Source organism: Saimiri boliviensis, chromosome 18 (assembly GCF_048565385.1).
Source record: "Saimiri boliviensis isolate mSaiBol1 chromosome 18, mSaiBol1.pri, whole genome shotgun sequence".
Classification (NCBI taxonomy): domain Eukaryota; kingdom Metazoa; phylum Chordata; class Mammalia; order Primates; family Cebidae; genus Saimiri; species Saimiri boliviensis.
The window spans coordinates 16,649,713-16,676,282 of NC_133466.1; the positions used below are offsets into that span (position 1 = coordinate 16,649,713).

At 36.5% G+C, this 26,570-nt stretch overlaps 1 long non-coding RNA gene and 1 pseudogene across 2 annotated transcripts in view; both read left to right on the top strand.

Annotated features, from left to right (window-relative positions):
- LOC141582042 (uncharacterized) overlaps positions 1-26,570 on the top strand; it is a 628,742-nt gene that overhangs the window by 470,052 nt on the left and 132,120 nt on the right. The gene's annotated exons all lie outside the window — the stretch shown is intronic.
- On the top strand, positions 19,009-21,287 carry LOC101030843 (L-lactate dehydrogenase B chain-like; annotated as a pseudogene).

Sequence of the window (26,570 nt, forward strand, 5' to 3'; positions counted from 1 at the left end):
AGAGGGAAGAAGGGGAGAAAAAAGAATATTTGATGTGTGAAGTCATGCCAACTTCCTGCTACCCCAAGGAAGACTGTATATTAAAATGCAGGCTGCTATTTCTATTTAGCCATGAATGAATTTCCCCATGAAGTTTCAAGCAGTGAATAGGAACCTTTTGAAGGAATGTATTCTTAGCATGAATCCACATGTAAATACGGAGACACTTGTTAATTGTTTTATCTTCCTTTTCTTCATATTCACTACTGTCCTTCCTGATAAAACTTTATTCCTTTAGAAAACAAGGACAGCAACAACAACAACAAAATGCCTCAGTGGAACTATACTGACAGCATGTTGAGTAAACCAATTATGAGAGATTTTATTTCCTATATGCTTTTTCAGACTTCTGCCTCTTGTAATAAAAATGTAATGTCTGTTTTTCCTGCCTTTGAATTTTGGTGGCATTTGTGTCTGACTTGATAATAGAATGCAGTGGATGCGACATTCCATGGCTTCTAAGACTTCTGTCTGCTCTCTCTCTCTCTTTCTCCCTTTATTTCCATTACTGTTTCTTTCTCAGAACATTTGTTTCTGAAACTCAGCTACCATTTTTTGAGAAAGCCCAGAGACCATGTGTAGGTTTTCTCATTGGAAGCCCCAGATAAACTCTCATCAGAGAGTGATCATCAACTGTCAAAAATGTGAGTGAATAAACCTTCAGATTCTGAGAAGAGCAGAGAAAAGCTATTTTCTCTAAACAGTGTCCAAACTGAGATTCCCAAGTCAAACAAACATGGTTTAAGAAGTGCAAAATTTTCCCATTCTGTTGGTTGCTGGTTCACTCTAATGATTGTTTCTTTTGCTGTGCGTGCAGAAACTCTTAAGTTTAATTAGATCCCATTTGTCTATTTTGCCTTTTGTTGCCATTGCTTTTGGTGTTTTAGTCATGAAGTCCTTGCCTATGACTATGTCCTGGATGGTATTGCCGAGGTTTTGTTCTAGGGTTTTTATGGTGTTAATTAGTTCAACCATTGTGGAAGACAGTGTGGCAATTCTGCAAGGATCTAGAAACAGAAATTCCATTTGACCCAGAAACCCCATTACTGAATATATACCCAAAGGGTTATAAATCGTTCTATTATAAAGACACATACACATATATGTTCATTGTGGCACTCCTTACAACAGCAAAGACCTGGAACCAACCCAAATGCCCGTCAATGATAGACTGGAAAGAAAATGAGGTACATATATACCATGAAATACCATGCAGCCATAAAAAAACAATGAGTTCATGTCCTTTGGGTGACTCTGGACACCATCATTCTCAGCAAACTGACACAAGATCAGACAGAACACCACATGTTCTCACTCATAGGTGAGTGTTGAACAATGAGAACACATAGGCACAGTGAGGGGAACATCACACACTGGAGTCTATTGGGGGGCTGGGGCCTATGGGAGGGACAGCGGTAGGTGGGGAGGTTGGGGAGGGATAACACTGGGAGAAATACCTGAGGTAGGTGATGGGGGTATGGAGACAGCAAACCACCAAGGCATGTGGGTACCTGTGCAACAATCTGCAAGATCTGCACCTGTACCCCAGAACTTAAAGTACAATTAAAAAATAAAACGGACCCTTCTTATGCTCAGCCATATTAAATTGAAGGGATGAGAAGAGAATTGTGATCCAGTAAGCCACTCGAACCATAGCAACATGTCATGTATTAAATAACCATGCAGTAGTTGATTTGAAGGACTTGAATAACGTGTTCATTTGAATAGAGACTCAGTCAGGATAACACCTCCATGTTGCTCTATGCTTATCTTTGCTCTGTGCCATGACCTCTGAAAGGTTCATGGCTGTGTTTCCTAACCTACTTCACCAATTCTTAGTTGAACCTGGAGATAGCATACTTACATACACTATTTTTTTCTACTACTACTGTTTTTATACCACTACTCTTTCTACTAATGAAAAATCAAACACCGCATGTTCTCACTCATAGGCGGGTGTTGAACAGTGAGAACACATGGACACAGGGAGAGGAGCCCTACACGCTGGGGTCCATTGGGGGAAAATGAGGGAGGGACAGGGAGGTGGGGAGGTGGGAAGAGATAGCATGGGGAGAAATGACAGATACAGGTGAGGGGAAGGAAGGCAGCAAACCACAATGCCATGTGTGTACCTATACAACAATCTTGCATGTTCTTCACATGTACCCCCAAATCTAAAATGCAATTAAAAAAAAAAAGAAAAAAGAAAAATCAGACTGTCTTTACATACAAAGTGAAATAATCCCAAAGACCTAACAAAGAAAATCTTAAAAACAGCAGCAGCAAACACATTTACAGTCAACTGGACTTACTTCTTTAACATTTTCATTTATTTTTGGATTTGTATTGTGTATATTTACAGATATCTTTTTTGTTATTTAGGCAAATAAAGTCTGTTGGCATTTTGTTGTACATTAAATAGAAAATATGACTCCCTACCCCCACTTCTGGAATTGCTCTGAGATTGTTCATCTGGAAGAAGTCAGCCTGGGGAGAAAGTCAGACTAGAGCAGAAGATCAGAAAGTAAGGTTATACAGTTACATAGTTGTACTTGTTCATTTTAAGCAGAATGTTAAGTTGGTAAAATATAAATCTATTTTAGAATTTGCCTAATTTAAGAAAAACACAAAATGAAAAATTCATCTTTTCTTCTTTTTTCTCCTGGGCAAGTAAACCTGAATAAATAGTAAAATCAACTGCATATCTAAGTTGGCTTCAGCACGTGAATGCCAAGCTCTCAAATCACCTCAATATTTTGAGGGGTTGCTTGCTCTTAATAGACCAATGCCCTCTATTTAATACCATGAGGAATTTTACTTTAGTATGGTAATTACCCTTTGGTTTTTATAGTTGTTTATTCCTCTTTGATAATGAAACTGATCACCAGTTACTTTGACTGTTAATATATCATTTTTTCAAAGATTGACAAGAACAAACAAAAATGTCTATGCATTTCTGTTTTTTCCCTAAGTAATTTCATCTGGTCTTATGGCTTTAATGAAATATTGCCTAAAAGTTGATGACTCTTAAAATGTATATGTAAGTTCTAACTCATTCTTTGGGGAAAAATCAAAATATCCAATTGCCTGCATGTTGGTTATTTACTAGAATGTCAGAATCAATCCATTCAAAACAGAACATTACAGTAAAGGGAGAAATACTACTTCTCGTAATATGTACAAATGACAATGCCAATTAGCAGGAACAAAATAATGTTTCTGCTTCTCTTTTATAAAACAATCTGAATGTTGGCCTGATATTTTACTTTTGTAATAATACAAAGAATGTGGCAATAATAACTATCCAAATAATTACACTCCAATCACAGATTGGAGATTATTTTCTTCCATTTCCTGTTTTCCTCTCATTATTTGAACCAGGATTTATTATGAATTACAAGGAGGAACATCCAGAAACTAAATTCATCTCCCATATGAACTGATTGCATTTCCCTGCCACAAAATATACTGGAATCATTTGTCCCTAGATACATAAAATTGTGGATTTCTCATGTTAAAAAAAAATTCTTATCTGTTGGCTTAATACCAGCTTAATCTGCAAACATGTTCTTTCCTATTTTGTAATCCTGTTTCATTTTAAAGCCAGATTTAAAAATTTAATATTAAAACCATTAGAATGAGAGAAGTCATCTTAAGAAAACTTGAAAAAGATTATAAGAAGTAAAAGGCAGACAAAGCATAACCAAGAACATACTTGGAAAAGAACAAAAATGCAAAAAATAAGTGATGTCTGCTTTATTGAAATTATTTAGACTCTATTTGGAGGACAAAGAAAATCACTTCAAGTCTTTAGCAGATGAGGTCTATCCCAGGCCCTCCTAGGAGCTCAATTATTATTATTAGTAGTCATCATAATATATATATTATTAAAATAATTAAAATAGGCTGGGCACTGTGGCTTATGCCTATAATCTCAGCACTTTGAGAGGCTGAGGTGGGCAAATCAACTCAGGTCAGGAGTTTGAGACCAGCCTGGCCAACATGGCAAAACCCCCTCTCTACTAAAAGTACAAAAATTAGCCAGGCATGGTGGCACATGCCTATAATTCCAGCTACTCAGGAGGCTGAGGCAGGAGAATCACTTGACCCAGGAGGCAGAGGTTGCAGTGAGCTGAGATTGCACCACTGCACTCCAGCCTGGGCAAGAGTGAGACTCCATCTTAAAAAAAAAAAAAAAGAATAAAATAAAATAATTAAACTAATATTATACCTGAAATAGTAATACACCAATAACCATTTAGTTGAGGGCATGAACTTTACCAAACACATATGGTAAATTATTAAAATTAGTCCATGCAGCAACCTTAGGAAAAAGATATTATGACTGTTTTACAGTTGAGAAACTATATTCCCAAGAATCTAAGAGTGACTTCCACAATCATCCGTTTCATTCAGCCCAGCAGATATTTACCAGATTCTCTCTCTCTCTCTCTTTTTTTCTTTTCTGGAGACAGAGTCTCAGTCTATCATGCAGTTGGAGTGCAGTGGTACAATCTTGGCTCACTGCAACCTCTGTCTCCCGGGTTTGCATGATTCTCCTACCTCAGCCTCCTGAGTAGCTGGGACTACAGGTGTGCACCACCACCCCAGCTAAGTTTTGTACTTTTAGTTAAGGTGGAATTTCACCATGTTGGTCAGGTGGTCCCAAACTCCTGGCTTCGTGATCCGCCAGACTTGGCCTCTGAAAGTGCTGGGATTACAGGTGTGAGCCACCACAGGCGCCTGGCTAATTAGATTCTGATGATAGAGCACAACTATATGTGACACAATTTCTTTTCTCTAAAGTCAGGGGGATAGAGAAAGAAAAGAAAAGAAGGAAAGAAGGAAAGAGAAAGAATGAGACAGAGAAAGAGAGACAGAGAAGGAAGGAAGGAAGGAAGGAAGGAAGGAAAAGGAAGCAAAGGAAGACAAGACTGAAGTTATCAACCTGATAACTCCTTACGTGGTAGAACAAGGAAAGAGTGATCAACTTTTGGGTGAGATTGGTATGGAGATTTACTTTAGCTGACATTTGAACAATGATGACTGAGAATTTACCAACTGAATTGTGATTAATTTTTACCATCCCAACTGTGAGGTCTTGTGAGATGCATGAGAACCACTGAGTAAATTGAACATCTAGTCAGATGTTCATCAGTCATGATAATAATTCTCAGATGTCTTGAGAATTGGTTAGTGCTGGAAGAGTAGGGCCACTGGAGGCAGAAGGAGAGGCCTCAGTGATGGTGGTCTTCTCACAGACCTCTACATGAGAGGCCTTTGCCCCAGTGACATCTCTCAGGCACAGATGCATTGGGAGCTCTGTTCTGGCTCCAAAGCTTTTCCTTTCCTGTTCTACTATGGAATTCTCCCCTAAAATCAGGGTGAGCTTACCAGCCTTGGCATCATTTCCTTACTACACTATAATTGCCGGTTAATGTAATTTCTTCATCTCCTTTTAAAGGATTTTAATATTGAAGGATTATTTTCTCTTCTTTTTCCAGCTAAGTTTTCTTTCCATTGCTTTCAGCTTTTTTGTCTCTAGAAAATCCTTAAAATTCTATGACAAAACAGTAGAGGAAACGAGGCAAGAATCTGAGACTATACCACCAGAAATAAGCGCAAAGTTAATGCCTACGCCATTTCTCTTATTTGGATATCTGATTTTATAGCTTCATCCAGGGCACATGTGATGAAGTGAGTTGTGACTGATTGGAATGGAGTTAGGAACCTAGCTCTCCAAGAAAGAATGTGGAAGGGAGCTGTCTGTGGGAGTTGGAGTGTCATGGAGCCAACTGCATTTGCCAGACAGTCAGGGTTCCTAAAGAGTAAGGAACCTAAGGGTTCCTAAAGAGTATCCCTGTTCCTTTTCTGACTGCTCATGCGTGTGCATGGGTGGTCATGGATGGCAAAGGGGAATGCAAGGAGGGGAGTAGCTGAGCAAGGGCAAAGAAGGAGTTATAGCCATGCAGTATGCTTTGCTACCAAATATAATAAAAAGATCCTAGATTTCACTATGATCTCTTAGGACACAGTTAACCCATGATTATTGGGGTAACCTGTGAATTTTATTGAAAATCTTTAGATTATTTAACTAATATTCAATGTTTAATCTTTTTCTTCTTGACTCTGAAGTAAATGTGGGGAACTCAAGGTCCCTATATATACAAACAAGTGGAAGGAGAGCCTATTTCCTTTAATGCAACAGAGGCCAATTTTAGTGTCATAGGCTTGGGTCCCATGAAGCATGCTGGCTACTAAGGGGGGGGACCCCACTTTCAGGTATATTTTTCTTTCACTAAGGGAGACTGACCTCTTACTAGAGGGAGATGACTTATAATTTTTTTAGAAACTGATTTTCTTTCATAACAACTACTGTACAGTAATTAGAAAATCCAGAATCTGTTCTGTCTCTCTTGTGAGGGGTGTAGTTTGCAATTCTTTATCCTCATTTTGTCTTCAGAAGACACAGAGATCAGTAGGCCATCTTTAATAAAACAATTTCACATAGTTACCATAGGTTATTAAGTCATTCATCAGCATGAGTCTTTATCCTAGCATGGAATAATCATTGTAACACTCATATGAAATCATTACTTTGAACACCAGTCAAGGATGTTAATTTATTTCTTTGACTCTCCACCCTAGCTGTCAGCATTTTCATCTTAAAGTGACAGAATCATAGTTAGGAGACCATGCAATTCCAGGAAAAGCAGGCAGTCTTTCACACTTCCTCCTCCCCCAGTCACACAAATGCTTTCCTGCAGAGATGAAACAAAATGTAAAATCGATACATGGAAAAAGGGTAATCATCCACGGACTGAAGCAACTTTACTCTAACCTAGGTCATGCTTGAGAAATTTAGTCATGAACGGTTGGCAACGAGAATCTTTCCTGAATTGCTCCCTGGGGGGGAACATTCGAGTAAGGTCAGAACAAGTTTGAGGAAAAAAAAAGTCATGTTTTTCTAACATTTTCAAGGAATTAAGTTGGTGAAAGGTGCTAGATTTGAAGTTCTTAAAAGTAATTATCTCTCCCTAGAGCACACATATTGTTCCGAGGATGGTAAAAACAGTGACCTCTCGTAGTCTTAAATTGCTATTCATTAAAGAAAGGTCTTCCCTCCTTGAGTTGCAGTGGGCTTGAAACTACTCACTCTATGCCTTCTGTTGAAACTACAAATTATAGCCTAAAGATAGCCTAACAGGAGAGTTTTAAAAGTCATAAGGAAAAAGAAGTGGTCGGAAACTGCCAGATTTTCATTGACTTTATTCTTCTTTATTCACTTCTCGCTCTGATGTGCTGTTCTCTGCCTCTGCTCCATGCCCACTCCCATTGGATTGTCCCTGATTTTGTCATCCAGGAACTCTCATAGCAACTAAATGTGATGTAAAGCAATTCCCAGGCACTGCATTACAACCCTAAGTTGTTCACATATATTGTATATTGTATGAAGAGCATGTAAAAAGAGAGTAGAAAAAAGTTTGGGTACAAAGTCATCTTTAGTTCCTATACCTTTTGGACTCTAAGTTGTTTGACCTCTTCTCATGTCACTGACTGCTGTCTTTATAGCAATTTACTGTAAAGTCATCACATAAGTCCTCTAGATAGAAATTTGATAATTCTAATTCAATTGCACTAAATAATATAATTTAGATTTGAAAAGGGTCATTATGTGTGATGAGTAATCCATTGTTGGTGCTATTGCAATATGGTCAAATTTATAATTTCATCAGGATGCTAATTTTCAAATATAATAGTTGCATTAACATTTTAATCTTGCTATGATGGATTCATAGTTGGAAGACAATTGTTTCAATGCTCCAAACAAAATAAAACAACCAATGTCAATTTTTTTTTTTGAGGTAGAGTTTCACTCTCTTGCCCATAATGGAGTCTAGTAGCATGATCTTGGCTCACTGCAACCTTTGCCCCAGTTTAAGTGATTCTCCTGCCTCAGCCTCCCAAGTAGCTGAGATTATAGGCACCTGCCACCATATGTGGATAATTTTTGTGTTTTTCTTGGAGACAGGGTTTCAAAATGTTGGCCAGGCTAGTCTCAAACTCCTGACCTCAAGTGATCCGCCCACCTCGGGCTCCCAAAGTGTTGAAATTGCAGGCATAATCCACTGCGCCTGGCTCCAGTGTCGATTTTCTAATTGACATTCTTTTAGACATAAAGTCTTTATCTAAATTTTAGGACTATACTAAGATTTTCTTCTCAAAATAATTAACTCATGAATTAAAAAAGTGGTCTGTATGTGATATCATTTGGCTGTGTTCCCACACAAATCTCATCTTGAATTGTAATCCCCATAATACCCACATGTTGCGGGAAGAAACCAGTGGGAGGTAATTGAATCATAGGGGTGGTTTCTCCCATATTGTTCTCATGATAGTGAATTCTCACGAGATCTGATGGTTTTATAAGTGTGTTAGTCTGTTCTCACACTGCCAATGAAGACATACCTGAGACTAGGTACTTTGTGAAGGAAAGAGATTTAGCAGGCTCACAGTTCAGCATAGCTGGGGAAGGCCTCATAATCATGGCAGAAGGCAAAGGAGAAGAAATGGCATGTCTTACTTGGTGGCAGGCAAGAAAGCATGTACAGGGAAACTCCTCTTTATAAAACATCAGATCTTGTGAGACTTATTCACTATTTTGAGAACAGGATAAGAAAGACCAGGCTCCACAATTCAATGACCTCCCACTGGGTTCCTCCCATGACACATGGGGGTTATGGGAGCTACAATTCAAGATGAGATTTTGGTGGGGATGTGGCCAAACCACATTGTAGTAGCATCTGGCATTTCCCCTGCTGGCACTCATTCTCTTCTGCAACCCTGTAAAGAGGTGCCTTCTTCCATTATTGTAAATTTCTTGAGGCCTTCCCAGCCATGCAGAAATGTGAGTCAATTAAACTTCTTTTCTTTATAAATTACCCAGTCTTGGATATTTCTTCATAACAGGGTACAAACAGACTAATACAATAGGCATATTAATATTTCTTAAAATTTCCTTTGTGAAAAATGATGACTGGTTTTCAAAGCTTATTAAATTTTAATCAAGGAGAGTTTGGACTTCATGTATTTTATTATGCATTTTAAACATTCAAGGTTCAGAATAGCATGAAAATTCAGTTATAACAAAAAAATCAAAACATTATTGACTAATTCTGAGGATCATAAGCCAAAGAAGGAAAGGTTAGTGAATTTTCATACATCACTAATTACATCCCATTTATGCAAAAGATTACTGACTAAACTTTGTTGCTTAAATAAGGATTTATCAAAATTTAAATCAATAGAGTAGCTGTCATGGGTTTTAACCTACAGGGCTGTTTAGTGGTGGAAGAACTCTTTTGGCTTTATTCTGAGATAAGACCCTCTTCGAAAGAAGCTCCACACCATGGCAACTCATTTGAAACAGCTGCAGGGCCTCTGCTTTTTCATCTGTTCCCTTAAACTTCTTGTATTTTGACCAGCATGTCAAATTCATGGCTTCTGCTGTCTTCCTAGACAAATCTTTCATGACAAGGAAAAACATTGCTGTAGTATCTCAGATCTCTCTCACTGAGCTTCAAAGGACAAACAGTTAGAAGCCATATGGCAAAGTATGCTTTCTGTTAGATCTCTTGTTGGTCATTTCCCCTTCTAGCTTTCAATGAGTGTAATCCAAGACTGTGCTCACCAGTGAACCACACTGAATTCCTGGGGATGTGATCAAATCAAAACTCTATCTATTGTGTCTGAAAAAAAGCAATGTAGTGCTACTAAGGCTCTGTTATAATTCTGTGTCTGCAATCAAATTGTCACTGAAAGGCTCTTTTCTCTAAATATAATTTTAAAATGTGTCTCAAGTTATTAAGTGGGGTATATTATATGATTCCAAAGTTATGGCACATTTATTTTTTAAGGAAGTTCTTTATATGTGATATGAAGCTTCCCACTAAAACCCACAACTAAAAAATGTTTGAGAAATAGGGCATAATTTTCTTATGTTTTCCTCAAATATTTTGTGGTTGCATGCCTTAGAAAATAAACTTTGAAAATCTGTTTTTCAAGATATATTCTTACAAATAACAATATTTAAAGATACTTATTGATTATATATGCTTAAGGGTATAGAAAATTTAAAGTAATATTTGTAGATTCTGAATACAACTTAGAATAAATTTGTAGCATTATTTGAAAGACTGGTTTATTTACTTATTTTAATCAATTTCCTTTTTTTGCATATTGTATCTATCTAAAACAAGCCAATTATTCAAAATGACATTTTTAATATATATAGTATATAACACATATAAAATATAAGAAAAAAATTGGTCAGATTTTCAGAAATTTGAATTAATTTCAAAAATGTTGCTTTGTAGTCATCAAGTTTTCTACCATTATAGATTTAGTAACTTACATGGTTTTTCATTCTTATTACAGTAGTGTACTATTGTAAAAAATGATTTTTCTACATGAGAAACTTTCTATTCAGCATTTCTAAAGGAGTTCCTGAAATTTCTCAAACTCTATCCTTGAAATTTACTCAGGAAAACGCTTCATTCAAATGTAAACAAGATAAAGGATGGTTGTATTTTTAAAGGTTGTGAAAGAAAGAAAATCCACGCTCTTCCTCTGAAAACGGAAAGGAATGGCACCAAAATGTGCTTATAGAAATGTGGACAGATCCAGATGGATGCTGGAAGGCTCCAGAAGGAAACTTCTTCCTTCTGCCTCTCAGATAATCTGGAACATTATGTCTTTGGCACCTATGCCATAGTTTGACGTAGGCTATGTTTGCTACCTGAAACCCATATCTCTCTTTTCTTTCCACTCATCTTACTGTCTCTACTTCCCACCTTGCCCCTAAACAACAAAGTGCTGGAGCCCACCTTATTGTCAGTCAGGGACCAATGGGTCTAATAAATCCTTTCTTTGAGATCATTTATCCTTCCAGAAGCAGTTATCCACTGTACATATAAATACTTTATTTAAAAACTTTGAGACAAGATATGTTTCAAATTCTAAATTTTAGAATTTTATATTTAGAAAAATTATATGGTACATATACCTTCATCTTGTAATAAAATACATAATCAAATTAACTAATACCTCTATAGTGAAATGGAACTAATTAAGATAAAGTAAATAAGACTACTCTCCATATTAGATTAGATTTTGCCACCAGATGGATTAGAAAACGAATAGGCAATTTTAGTTTCCTGGATTTTGGAATGATAAAAAAAGAAAGGATTTCAAACTATGAAAATATCTCCACGGACATTCAACCAATTGTCTGTATTTTTGAGGCTGGATTATGAGACAGTAAAATATAGATATGTACCTTCCCCTTTCTAATGCTCTTCAAAACACACTTAGGTTTTTTACTTTATCTATAGAGAAGCAGATGATGATGGACATTTGGCTAATTACATCAAGGAAATCAACTATCCTGCTTCCTGGGGCTTCCTTTAAAAATTTCCTAAAGCATGCAAATACTCCACCTCACTGCCCAAGTACGTACATACTTTCATACAGATTTAAACATATGGATGGTAAATACTAATAAATCTGTTTTGCAAGATATGTTTTGACAAATGACAATAACAAAAGTTCAACATTGTCAAAGCTTGTAAATTGTTGTCATATATAAGGGTAGAAATGCTTGCTTTGCTTTTCATTTAATTTTTTATTTAAAAATACACTCGTTTAAGAGAAAATATTTTTAAAAATTATTTTATTGGAATAGAGTTTTTTTTTTGGCATTTTTTGAAAGAAATCGATATTGGCTTTTGATGTTACTACAGTCAGAAATATGTTGAGATCAATCTGAAAGAACCAAATCCATCACAGCTTTAAAGAATGAAGATGATTTGAAGTCATAAAATGTGGTTTGGGGTAAATAAGTAACAACAAAAGAATTTTTTTATAAAAATACAGAGTGGTTAGAAAATATTCATGTGCATTTAACTACTTTGGAATGAACACGAGACCTAGTTAAACAGAAACTACTCCTTATTTCAACTGTAAAGATTTAGGAAAAAGAACAATTTTCCCATTCATGCTTACAGTTCCGCATTTTAAGTGGCGCAAATATACCACGGGATAGGCTTGTTTTACATATTAACTTTATTAATTTCAGCATAGGAATAAAAATTAATGACTCCCCTAGAGAAACGTTGCAGGCAACACTGGACCTGGCATTGTTATCCAGAAGGCAGGCTGAAGACCCCTCCACCCAGGGTAGGGTCAAAGGTGGTTTCAGTTTCTCCAGGGTGCTTTAGAGGAGAAGGGAGCTTATCTTGAGTGAGAAAGTAACTGAACTGCTTAGACTTGATCCTGGCCACGGGATAACACTGGGAGTAGAAAATGAGGACCCTGGTTGTAACACTTTGTGGTGTTGGTCCATGTACCCTGGTCAAGCCCTTGGGAAAACAATCCAAAAGTCTTCAAGACAGGAAGCAAAAAGTGTCATTGAGAGTTCACTGCTTTTCGTAATGGGTTGATGTTCTGGGCTCTGATACAAGGGAGGTACTGGTATTGAGAACGGATGCTCACCCATTAGGGCTAAAGCAGTGTCAACAGAGACTGGGAGCTCACTTGGGAAGCATTTTAGTGGAAGGATGTAACAGGTCAACATCAAGAGATCACAACAAGCACAAAACAAGTTTCAGGTCAAAGTCCAGCCAACATCAGTGAGAGAAGGGGGAATGCTGCAGTTGTAGGATCTGGTAAACACAAAGAGAAGTGGGGAGACCAGCTGCCATTGGAGCGAAAGAGTAAAGAGCAGTGAAAGGGCAGAAAGACTGCCAAAGAGAACATCTATGCTCTCAGTCAGATGTGGCCAAGGATACAAGAGGTGCGTAAAATTGGCTGGAAGCACCTCACATGTCCTTCTGAGGTCTTTTCCTGTTCTGTGCCTTTTTTTTTGTCATTTTTAAGCAATTTTTGAGGACAATATGCAAAACTGTGTTTCTAAAATGAAAGATTTTTTATGCCTGTGCTCTTTTGTAATGTGATTACTGATTTTTCCGCTTCTGTGCTTTGTTTTAATTGGTCAAGAAGCATGGAGTGGAAGGAAACATGGCTCTCCAAACTTCTATCAGTTCCTGCAGCTCTTCCTCTGGGATAGGCGTATCTGATGGGCAAACCCAGAACAATGCAGTATCCTAACAATAGTTCTGCCAGTACATAGAACTAGCCTGCTCTTGGGTAAGAGAGTCCAAAAACATGTATAAGGCATTGACTTCAGATATGCTTGTTAATAGAAGAATCTGAGTGGTTCAGAAACAGATCCTGATTTATGATTTATTTTAACTGAGGGTCCTGTTAGAAGTGCATCCTAGGTGCCTTAGGAAATCCTGTCATGTTTAGGAAGCCAGCTATATGATCAAAGACTCAAACATGAATTGCGCCACTGCACTCCAGCCTGGTGACAGGGCAAGACTCCGTCTCAAAAAAAAAAAGACTCAAACATGGGTGAGTTGATCTAGATAATATGAGTAGTGCTTGTCAAGTGGAGGATTTAAAGTTATGTCTCCAGCCCCTAACCTCCCAACCAGATAAAAATATATGAAGTAATTTTTTCCTGAAAATATCATTTTATATGTGCTTATTTTTATACTATTTATTTCTGCTTATTTTTTGACTGAAGTGCTATAACAAGACCAAATTCTTCCTCTCTCAAAAAGCAGTTTTCAGTCTATCAAAAGCAGCTTTAAGTGATGCTGTCCCCACAAAACCACTAGATCAGTGTCCCTGCAGTTCAAAATCAGCTTCAAATCAAGACCAGCTTCCAAATCCTCTTTTAACCAAAGGGCTACTTTGAAATCCTTCTTAAATAGAAATTATCTGTTAGCTAGAAATACCCTCATCATATCTGCTAATAACTGTATAACTAAAAATTTTGTAGTCACAGTAGTGAGAAAGAAAATTAATCGTTCATCTTTCCATTGAGCTCCAAAATATACTTATTACTCAAGAGCAGTGCCAGCTCTCTCCAATCATCTTCTCATGAAGTTGGAAAGTTGATAATATTCAAAAGTTCATGCTGGATTGGCAGGTTAGCATTGGAACGTTTGTGTTTTCTTTCTGATGTCTGTAATTATTCCTCTATTTCTTAAATTTTGGGATTACGTTAGAATTTAAAGAACTTTTTATACGTAAGTGTTCAAAGAGTGATTTTAATTCTTACTTGTATTTGAAATCAACTTATACAATTTGGACAGATAACTAAAAATTGCAATCCTGAAAAATTCTTCTGATTCTGTGTAATACATCACAGCATTTTCCTTTTATGTTTCTGTTTTTAAATTTTTTTCAAGTTGAAATGCCTAAACTTTAGAAATTTTTGAAGTTTAGCACATGTTTCATGATTATGCAGAAACCTGGAGAAACTCACCTTGAGAATCCCAGATTTAAAAACTAATTGCAGCTTTTCAATGAATTAGTGATATTTCCTTGCCTTCAGTTGCAGAAAAGTTATTAACTAGGTGTCCTTTCTTATGAGATTCCTGCCAATTCGAATTCCTGCTCTAAGTATGAGTTGTTTAAGACTAAAACTATTAAGGACAAATGTTTAATCATGAGCAGCCCTATAATTTATTAAAACACTTGTATATAATAATTCTAATGATGATTTAAGGACCTATAGCTTGAAATTCACTGTTTTTCCATGTTTTGTTCCCGTAAGTCCCTGTGGAATCCTACAAGTTGAATTCAGAAGGTTTTTTTTATTGATTACTCCAACCAACACTCTTAATGGAATCTGAAAGAGATACTTGCTAGGCACAAGGTGGCAGCAACATTCCACCTAAATTTTATGATTTGCTCACAGGGAATAGAATTGTGTAATTCAAATCAGAGACCTTTTATGGTAATTTTTAATCTTTTGGGAAGGTGGGGACAGACGACTTTGAAATCTGATTAAAATGATAGTCTCTCTTCACCCCAACCACCACATATATAAATTTCTGATGAAGCCTTTTTATAGACTTTCAAAGTTTAGCCCTGTGAAGACTAATTTATATCCTTCTCTTGAAAATAAATCCACAAAGGGAACAGAAGGATACAAAGAGTTCAGTAATCCAAGTATCAAGGGAAGGACGGAAGCAAAAGTTGAGGCTTTTGATGACATTCCATCTTCTGCCTTTCTAGGGAAGAATGATAAATTGCAAACCTTGAAACAATGTATTGTGTATTCCTAGCACTTTCCACTGTAAGAGACACATCAATAGGTTAATGATTATTTCTTTATTAGTAGTAGGTCCTTACTCTGTTTAATTTTTAATCCACTGATTAAAAGTTGTATTTTCACAAAAGTCTGAAAGTTTTTTTCTATTAATTATCTGAGTTTGAAAAACCACAAACAACTATTTCTACAACTTTTAAGAGGTAGGAATAGTTGTTTGTGGTTTTTTGAACTCAGATAATATATATATGCATATATATATTTATATATATGCATATATATATTCCTACCTCTTAAAACAACTATTCCTACCTCTTAAAAGCATATATATATGCTTCTTTCTTGTATTGTTCTTATTACTATTTTAAAACATAGAGTATATAACCTGTATAGCTCAGAGTATCAACTAGAAATTTAGTAATTCTGATGTGCATATACATTCTAAATTGCATACATATATATTTACAATGAAATAAGATTTAAACCAAGTGACATATGGTTGCAATTAAAGCTTTGTTGTTTGGCTTTACAAACCTTGGTAGAAATCCTGAGGAATGAGTCCTAACTTTGGCACAGGTACAGCTTAAGTAACCAGCTTCCATGATCAGTACTTGCAAACTTGGAAGAAAATAAACAGGGGGAGGGGCACAGCTGATTATTGTAGAATTCTGATTCAGAGTTACAACTTCCAAGTTTGATAAAAAAGTACTCGCGGTTTCCCAGAAGCAAGCAGCTATCCTAGTTTTGCAGAACACAAGGTGGCAGAATTGTTCTTTTAAAATCACTGATCTTCAAATAACATTTAGAAAAATTTCTAAAGAGCAATACATAGTAAGGAAATTGTTGAAACACTAAATTCCCACAAACATTAAGGTGATATTATACAGAATGAAACAAAATATATATTGTGGAAAGCTCATTATGCCAGCTTTTTGGAACTCTCATAAAGATAAGTGAAAATATTGATTGATTTAATTAAAAATGTCTTTAGTAAGTTACTATAGCATCGTTTAGTGAATTCTTTCGATAATTTAACAGTGAATTCTACATTTTAACAAGTTGCAATAGTGGTTTTAATATTCAAATTCAAAAAGCATACACTCAGCAGATACCGTTTTAACATATTGTTTCAGGTGAAATTTCAGCCAAAGGCTAGAATGTGTGTTGACATCAGATTTTCTCATCTAAAAAAATTAAACTTTATTTATCACACAAATATGTTAAAACACCATATAATTCTAGAAGAGATAGCAACAAAATACGATGTGAAGATCATATACCTTCTAAAGGCCAGTGTTTAGGAATTAATGCAACTATAATAAAATTATTCTAGTGGATATAACACAATATTTTATTGAATTTATCTCAAAGTGCTAAATTAATTATTAGGTTATTTATTAGGCACTACCACCTGCAAAATAATTAAACATTTTTATATTGTAGCAGAGATTGTTGGAAACTTTAGGATTGACAGAATTCCAAAAATGGTGACTGATTAAACAACTATAGACAGCCCTTATTTCAATTAATAGTGGGTGTTTATAAAAAATTCAATTAGAAGTATAATGTCTGTAAGTAGAACAATAGACTTCGAGACTCTAAAGAGGGTTACATTTCTGAGATCTGAAAAATACTATTACATTCTTAATTTTGGAGCGGAAGTATGTAGTGTTCTTCAGGACTGGACTGTCCATTGGGTGAATGAGAGCCCCTGGGTGTACCAGGAGTCAGCTTCAGTGGAGGGGATCAACATACCAATCACTGATTACTGGAAAAATCCAATAGGACGTTTATTCTTTCCCAGTGAGCAGCTGCTCCCTTGAGCTCCAGCCTCTCCAATGGGCAGAGATAGTGATGCGGGCAGCTCCAAATGTCTTACCTTCAGCAACAGGTTACCTACTTTACACAGAGCAGGATAACAGAAAGATAGCACGTGTATCCACCTCTACCCTGCAGCCTGATTGGTGAGTTTGGGCCTGTTCTGATCACTTTCTTACATGAAGAGGAGATTTTACTTTTGATAACTTCGTTGCTTCTTACCGTTACTGCAGTTCCGCCTTTATCCCAGAGGAAACAGGTTGAAGGGATTTTGAAGTAGGAAAGAGGACAGCAGCTCCTAGTGTCGCACATGAGCAAGAGAATTTCAGGTGCTTTGGTGGGTCCTTTATAGACCACGTGGAGAGAAAGGTCCTTGGATTTGACATTGGTCTTTGTTCACAAATACTGTCAAATGCTCTGGTGTGGGAGGAATTCTACCCCCCAATCCCAGCCCCTTATCCTCAGCCACATGAGACAGAAATAATGGGTTTGCTCGAATTTGTCAATAATCAGGTATTGTCTTAAAAAATAAAACCATGGCCGGGCACGGTGGCTCAAGCCTGTAATCCCAGCACTTTGGGAGGCCGAGGCGGGTGGATCACAAGGTCAAGAGATCGAGACCATCCTGGTCAACATGGTGAAACCCGGTCTCTTACTAAAAATACAAAAAATTAGCTGGGCATGGTGGCGTGTGCCTGTAATCCCAGCTACTCAGGAGGCTGAGGCAGGAGAATTGCCTGAACCCAGGAGGCAGAGGTTGCGGTGAGCCAAGATCGCGCCATTGCACTCCAGCCTGGGTAACAAGAGCGAAACTCTGTCTCAATAAATAAATAAATAAATAAATAAATAAATAAATAAATAAAACCATATGTACTTTGAAAAATGGACTTAGATTTGCTAATGCACAATTTATATTCAACAACTCAGAATATCTGAAAACTAGATTTAGAGTAATCAATATATGAGAACTGTATGTGGACTATATATATAGAAAAGTGGCACCTGATTTTTTTTCTCTCCTTTGTGATGAGGTCTTGCTCTGTCATTCAGGTTGGAGTGCAGTGGTGCTATGACAGTTCACTTGAGCCTCAATCTGGGCTTAAGCAATACTCCCACCTCAGCCATCTGAGTTGCTGTAACCACAGGTACATGCCACCATGCCTAAGTTTTAATTTTTTTAAAGAGAGAAGATGGGGACTCCCTGTATTTCCCAGTCTAGTCTCAAACTCCTGGGCTCAAGGGATTTTTCAGTCTTGGCCTTCTAAAGTTCTGGGATTACAGGTGTGAGCCACCATACCAGGCTCATTTCTTTTGTATGTATAAGAGGTTACATATTTATATAGAACTATGTCCCATTTGGCCACTTTGGTGTGGGAGATGTAAAGGACATGTGTGAAGGGAAAAGGAGCTCAATTTATTGAGGGTACCATGTTCTATGCAATGTGGTATTTCTTGTATTCCCTTTATGTTAGGGTAGCGTCACAGTAATAATTTTATAAGGCAGAAACACCAGTCACGAAGCCCAGAAGCCCATACTGACTTTTGTCTTTTTCTATATTCAGAAACATTTAAATAACGTTTATTGCAAGCCTCTTCTGTGGTCACTAATACTGATTGCATAAAAGTCATGATCTCATTCATGTGTGGGTTTTACACAAAGGAATATGTCTTCATTAGCAGAATTTCTCATCAGTGGCTGATGGGAAAATGATTTATGATGAGAAAAGAAAGAGTTGGCCAGAGTAACACCAACATTACTGCAGGCATGAGTAAGAGTATCATGGGCCGGGCACGGTGGCTCACGCCTGTAATCCCAGCACTTTGGGAGGCCGAGGCGGGTGGATCACAAGGTCAAGAGATCGAGACCATCCTGGTCAATATGGTGAAACCCTGTCTCTACTAAAAATACAAAAAATTAGCTAGGCATGGTGGCGCGTGCCTGTAATCCCAGCTACTCAGGAGGCTGAGGCAGGAGAATTGCCTGAACCCAGGAGGCGGAGGTTGCGGTGAGCCGAGATCGCGCCATTGCACTCCAGCCTGGGTAACAAGAGCGAAACTCCGCCTCAAAAAAAAAAAAAAAAAAAAAAAAAAAGAGTATCATGTCCTCACATTAAGTTTTCTAACAGAATCGCTACTGTCCTACAGATCAATAATTAACATGACACAATTTGACTTACGCTAGTAGCCTATCAATTTAGTTTGAAAGAAAAAATGAGCTTTATTTCTTCTTTCTCTTTGAGATAGTATGCATTCTTCAGTCTCTGGACTATGACGAAGTATTTGAAGAATCTCCTTATATCCTAATTGTGCAGCTCAAAAATTCTCAGCTTCATTTTATCCATGAGTAAATGTGTGTACAGTTGGTGTACAAATACTCGTAAAAGTTTAGTAGACCACAGACATTTAAGAGTTGAAATAAACAGAATTTTATGTTTTATGGATGTTTTATTTTGATTTATAATTACCAAAAAGTCTCAAGATATATAAAGGTACTTTCAAAATTTAATCCGGTTCAAAACTATAACATCTCTGTTTAAGACTAAACATCTTCATGAATTATATTTGTTAGATTTTATAGTTCTAAGGAAGAAAAATAGTCACCAAAGATCCTTAGCAAACACTCTTTAAATCATTTAGATATAACTTATTCCTTGGCATATTGCCAGAGTTTTCCTCCAAAACAAGCATGTATTTCAAAATAAAAGAGAGGTACATTATAAATTATGAATAAAAATGAAAACATTTGAAGAAAATGTCCTGAGGCCTGAACTCAAATATACTAATTAGTGTTTTATCAGCTCAATATGTTTTGCCAAAAACAATCTTCTGCTTGATTTTAGTGTTTTTTTTCAGTGAAGATCAGTTTTTTGGATGTCTTTCATGAGGGACTAGAAGGCAAAACAAGGAAAACAAAATAGAATAGTTATTTGTGTCTGACATGACAATGCACAAGACTTGTTTCACCTCAAAGCAGACAATATACACAGCTTTTTGTACAATTCTAAATGGAAAAGATCATGCATGTTTATTTCTGCTTGAATTTATATCAAAACCATTTTCATAATTCCACCATGGCAACTGAATTCAACAGTTTCTTCTGGACACAGCGGTCCTTCTCAGCAGAGCTGGCACCAGAGGAGACAAACGCGGCTGGCATTGTCTTCTCAGCGAAACTGTTACAGCAGTCTCTAGAGCCTTCTTTCTCCTGTGCAAAGTGGCAACTCTTAGGGAAAATCTCATTGCACCAGTTGCAGAAGAGGCAACAGTCCCAAACAATAATGCCACTGTAGTGGGTGTTGGACAAGTTGGTATGGCATGTGCTATCAGCATTCTGGGAAAGTCTCTGGCTGATGAACTTGCTTTTGCAGATGTTTAGGAAGACAAGCTGAAAGGACAAATGATGGATCTGCAGCATGGGAGCTTATATTTTCAGATGCCTAAAATTATGGCAGATAAAGATTATTCTGTGACTGCGAATTCTAAGATTGTAGTGGCAACTGCAGGAGTCCATCAGCAAGAAGGGGAGAATTGTCTCAATGTAGTGCAGAGAAACGTTAATATCTTCAAATTCAGTATTACTAAGGTCATCAAGTACAGTCCTGATTGCATCATAATTGTAGTTTCCAACCCAGTGGACATTCTTACATATGTAACCTGGAAACTAAGTGGATTACCCAAACACCGTGTGATTAAAAGTGGATATAATCTGTATTCTGATAGATTTTGCTACCTTAGGGCTGAAAAACGTGACATTCATCCCAGCCGCTGCCACAGATGGATTTTGGGAGAACATGGAGACTCAAGTGTGGCTGTGTGGAGTGGCGTTAATGTGGCAGGTGTTTCTATACAGGAATGGAATCCAGAAATGGGAACCAACAATGATAGTGAAAATTGGAAGGAAGTGCATAAGATGGTGGTTGAAAGTGTCTATGAAGTCGTCAAGCTAAAAGGGTATACCAACTGGACTGTTGGATTAAGTGTGGCTGATCTTATTGAATCCATGTTGAAAATCTACCCAAGATTCATCTTGTGTCAACAATGGCCAAGGGGATGTATGGCATCGAGAGGGAGTCTTCCTGAGCCTTCCATGCATCCTCAGTGCCCGGGGATTCACCTGCATTATCAATCAGAAGCTAAAGGTTGATGAGGTTGCTCGGCTCACGAAAAGTGCAGTTACCCTGTGGGACATCCAGAAGGACCTAAAAGACCTGTGACTACTGAGCCCTAGGCTGTAGAAGTTTAAAAACTATAATGTGATTAACTCTGAGCCTTTAGTTTTCATTCACATGCATGGATCACAGTTTGCTCTGATCTTCTTCAATACGTGAATTTGGGCTCACAGAATCAAAGCCTATGCCTGGTTTAATGCTTGCAATATGAGTTATTGAACAAATAAAATTAACTCTTTCAGTGTGCTTCTAAAAAAAACCACCAGTCCTTCTCTATTCTAACTTATCTAATTTAGAATACTGTTATGTAATTATGAATATAAAAAAATAACCAAATGTAATCAAATATGGGCAAGAAGTACAGAAAGAAAAAGAGAAAAGAAAGCTCAAAAAATGTTGTGAAGGTAATTCAAGAGAGAATGTCTTTGTTTTGATGTAATACCTGTTAAAGTATTTAGGAGATAAGGAGGTATGATAGCTGCATTTGATCTCAAAGGTTTAGATTTCTATGTCTACATTATTTCATATGTGTAGAGATAGAGGGAAGGGGAAGAGGAAGAGAAATAGAGTATATGTGAGAAATTTTGGCAAAATGTTGATAGTTGTTTAATATAGCTATGAGTGTAAGTGAGTTTTACGTAACTATTTAAAAACCTTCCTGCAATTTAAAATGTATTTTAAAATAAAACGTCAAACAATGCATAAAAATGGTGGCATGCAGGAAAATCAGTAATATTTGAGTAGGAAACATAAGTTATTTAGTATTTAGATGCTTTTGACATTCTATTTCTTCAGGGGTGACAGATGATAGTTTAAAACTCTTTTTTTCTTTCATCAGAGAAAATCTGATATCAAATATAATAAACAGCAATATAAAACAAATAAATATGAAGCTAATACAATTGAACTAGAAACATGAGGAATTTAGCTTCTCCTCACCTCATCTTTAACCCTACCATTGATCTCTGGCTTAGTCACCTTAGTTGCCATAATAAAATACTGTAGACTAGATGGCTTAAACAACAAAAATGTATTTTTTCATTGTTCTGGAGACTAGAAGTCCCACACAGAGGTTATGGAAAGGATATCTTTCTGGTTTCTAGGTGGCCCTTTCTTTCTGTGTCCTCACATGGCTTTTCCTTGGTGCATGGAGAGCTCCCTAACATCTCTTCTCATAAGGAAGTCAGCCATATTGGATTAGGGACCCAACCTTCTGACCTAATTTAACCCTAATTATTTCTTTAGAGATTCCATCTCTAAATAAAACCATACTAGGGATTAGAGCTTCAACACATAAATTTTGGGAGGCACACAATCATTCAGTTAGTAAGATTCTCTGAGTCAGGTTCAGAGAAATGCTGGTTTTCAAGAAACCTAGAAAAGCAATGTTTTATGCTGTATGCTAAATTGTTTTTATGGTTTACAGTATAATTAAACAGTATGATTTTCCTAACTCTAGCTCGTACTTAACTCAGCAAAGCATCATGTTATATTTTATTGAGACGATTTTTTTCTCAAGTTTGTAGCAAGTGAAGCACATCAAATGATGTCCTTGTTCTTTTTTCTACGACTCTACTCAGTTAATATTCTCAGTGTTGATTCCACTAATATTCTGTTTAGTGTTTATTAATGTGGCCTTATAGACATTATGCAGTGTGAGTCTAAAACCTGAAAAGAATAAATTACAATTAAGTTGGTAATTTATTAACACAACAGTGTCCAGTGAATGACGGAATTATGTCTTCTGTTCCATAGCACCACTGAGACAACCCCACTGAAATTCATTGGACAATGATCAAATCCATTATCCTTCCTTACTCTCCTCCGTGTTCTGAAAATCTTGACCCATTTTAACTTCCTTTATGTTTTTACCATGGCTGTTTTTTTCTTGGTTCCTTCTAGAGTTTCTAAGTGCTTTTATTTTGCTTTGTTGTTCTTGTTAGAAAAGGAAACATATGTTTTCTTTGTTGTGTCCCCAATATCATCTATCTTTTTACTCATTCTGTTGCCTAAAATGCAGTCCATTTTTCCTCTAAAAGGTTACTGGCTTCCTATTCTAATTTGGAGGAGTAACTTGATATGTGGACCATAATTGCTTATGCAGATGTTTGTTTTACTTGGAGTTCATGATTAATTTCTTTTATTTTTCTTTCAGGTTTGATCATACCCTTGATTTTAAATCTTCTTTCTGTCATGTAAACCTATTCTTTATCTGCACTTGATCTCAAATCTCCTTTTCTTTTGCCTGGAGACCTTCATACTAAAGTCTATGTCCTTCTAATTTAGCTGAACTGGTGGCTTTCTGATTTCAATCAGTGAAGCATAGCCACCATAGAAGAAAGAACATTAATGGAATCAAAACATATATTATCGTGGGAGCTGGTAGAGAAGTCCACGGAAGGCTGTTGTCACTGTATCTGGCAGTGGGTCTGAAGTTGCTATAGATAGTCAAAGCTGGTAGTTCATAAAAAATGTTAGGCATGGAGTAGGAGACACAGCAAGGACAAACTGGAATCCATAAGGAAAAACTGGAAACAGTGTCTGAATCTTACCTCCTCCAGTCTTGATGATATGAATGTTCTGTGTTAGGAACAGCTAGCTGTTCTGTACCTGTGAGCAACAATTAAACCTGAAGCTCTAGCAGGATCTGAAAGAGCTGTAGGTCTGGCTGCTTCCACAAACCTAGCAGGTCAGTATAACAATGTGTGTGAGCTACAGGGGAAACTGATACCCTACAATGACCTTTAGAGATTATAGCCATTGTTTTATATTTGTCATTCCAATCTTGTACAGTTTCTTTTTTGGCTCACCCTAACACAGAAATACATAGAAAATAGAATTATGGAAGACCTAGTTTTAGCTTAACTAAATTGGCATTTTATAGAAGCTGCCACAGTCTGTCCCTTGTCAACCTGACTTTCATAATGACATAGCAAAATCATGTTTATGCCTTATAACTGAAGAGATACTAACTAACTGTCTCACCAGAAGAGAACCCAAAGTCCTTTTGGCTGTCTTTGGGTAAAACTCTTTCCTTTTCTAGCTGAGACACATTTCCTCCTGGATATCTTGGAGCTCAAATACTGAAATACCAAGTTAATTACTATTAAACGTTTTCTAATAGTATGGAATTGGGGGATAGAAGTTTAAAATATCAGTGTATGTAGACACAAATATGTTCATGTCTAAATAATATTTATACCACCATATTTCTCATTTCTACAATATAGCATGTTGTCATTGCACACTTGGAAAGGATATTGTAATCTTCCTTACCAGAACATATGCTCTGTGAAAGGAGGGGTCATTTCTGAATTACTTACTCCTCTATCTCTAGTCCTGATCACAGTGACAAACACAGAGCAAACATTAAATTAGTATTTAATTAGTATTCAATAAATGCAGGCCAATGTGTGTGTGTATCTGTGTTTCTATGTGTGTGTATGTATGTGTGCATGCATGCACATGCACATACCAAAATCATCCTGGGTGTTTTAATAAGAACATCTTCCAAGTTGAATGCTTCTGGAGGAAATTTACCTAGAATACAGATATCATTTCACATATTATTCCCCTTCATGTGCACTAGCAAATGTCTCCTCTTGTTCTTTTGTGCTAGTTTAGTGTCCAGCTACATCCACTCGGAGTTTTGCTGTTTAAGGGTTTCACTACCACTTTGCTATGAATTCTTCTTTATAAATATTGTATTTATTTTGTTCCTTAGAGCTACCCTGTGAGACACTCAGAGCAGCTATTTTTACTGTTTTAATTTGCAAATAAGGAAAGTGAGAGTCAGAAAAAAAATGCAATGCATTGTGATGTCAGTGGTAGTAAGACCTCAAATGTGTAACTTGTTACTCTTAGTCCAGTGCTCCTACTATTAAGACATGCTGGCATTGGAAAATGTAAAGTGGTTAGTAATGGACTGAACTTGAGTAATAAACTAATGGAAACATCAAATGAATTTCCTCTTCTTATAGCTATGGTTTTGAAACCACAAAATACTGCTCTGGGGACAAATTAAATAGAGGGGTTTGTGCTTTAGTTCAGTCTTACGAATTATGATTAGTGGAATAAAACGTTACCAGTATTACTGAAAGCATTTCTTGATATTAGATGTAACCTGTTTTGGTATTGTAAACTGTTTTTGATATTTGGCCTTTACTGTATAGAATTTGGCTCTGTTTTTCAGGCCTCTGTATCACTTACTGGTCTCTGAGTATGTGCCCCAGGGCCCCTCCCTTGAATTTCTGTGATTTGGAAAACCGAAAGTGGCGTCTCATTTTCTCTAGAGACCTTCTTCATAATTTTGAAATTCTGATGACATTTATGGGTACCACCATGAAAAAGAGAATGGCCATATGCTTTTGGTTTGCCAAGCTCTTACCCAAACCAAGTGTTCAATCTGCAAAGAGATACTTTTAAAGTGCCAACACAGTCATTTTTAATTAGTGGACATTGTTTGTCAGGAAAGTAAAGTTTCGCATTTCTTTGGGTGTGAAGTTACATATTAATATGTTCTAGTTTCTTCTAAAAAAAAAAAAAACAAAAAAATCCATTTTAGGAATAAAATGTGGGAGTAACTTAAGCTTCGATTTCTGATATTCAGATTATTGTTTGGGAACAACTCATCATTGTATTAAACCTGTTTCTCATTACAAAGGAAGTATCTATTACCTGAATAAGTACTTTTAAGGTCTTTTTGCGTGTAATTTAAGTCATGCCCTTGCCATGATCCAGGGTACCACACATTAACAGATTATTCGTAGGAGCTCAGAAGCAGCAATGATTAAGAAATTTTAAGTAGATTTGTAGCATAGTAATGGGTTTTTAATCCTTTAATTTTACTTACCATCTCCACAAAGAAGTTTTGAGATTGACTTTGACTTCACATATTTCCCTATTTTCAAAATTACATAAATGTACTTTTTTGACTAGTTGGAAAACACCTACTCATAATAACTTTTGGAAACATAACAGTAGAGGGAAACTCTACACTTGCTAAAGAATATCTACAAATAGCTTATATATAATATCATATTTAATGGCAAAATACTACATTTTTTACACCTAAAATTAGAAACCGACAAGGATGTTCATTTTCACCAACAGTATCCCACATAGTGCTGGAATATCTAGCTAACACAATAAAACAAGCAAAGAAAATAATAGGCATACAGATAGGAAAAGAATAAATAAAATGGTCCTTATTTGCAAATTACATGATGTTCAGGGTCTATATGGAAAATCCCAAGTAATCTTCTCCCACCCTATAAAAAAAGACCAAAAACTCATAGAACTAAAAAGGGGTTCAAAGTTATAGAATTTAAAAAGACAGAAGTTAATTATATTTCTGCATA